The sequence below is a fragment of the Penaeus monodon genome, chromosome 15, assembly GCF_015228065.2.
Source record: "Penaeus monodon isolate SGIC_2016 chromosome 15, NSTDA_Pmon_1, whole genome shotgun sequence".
Classification (NCBI taxonomy): Eukaryota; Metazoa; Arthropoda; class Malacostraca; order Decapoda; family Penaeidae; genus Penaeus; species Penaeus monodon.
In genome coordinates, this window is record NC_051400.1 from 39,730,143 (window position 1) to 39,730,464 (window position 322).

Genomic DNA, 322 nt, shown 5'->3' on the forward strand with positions numbered 1-322 from the left:
AACAATCTAGCTGGTTCTAGCTACTATTACTCGTAAATTAGTGCTGCACAATACAGTTGTTAAATTAGGAAAATAACCATCTTTGATATACAGAATATATTTTGTACATACTCTAGAAACCATATATAAAATACTCTTCACTGGGTTAACATATACATAACATATACCCTGATAAAAGTATCCTAAAATCACTATTCTTACTCTAGTGTCTACAGTGTATACATTCAGTATATTAAACTAACTTCTAAATCTAAAAAAAAAAAACAATCAACTAAAAATGTAACAGTGTTTTTAGTATCTATTCAGAATATAAATTTTCCTA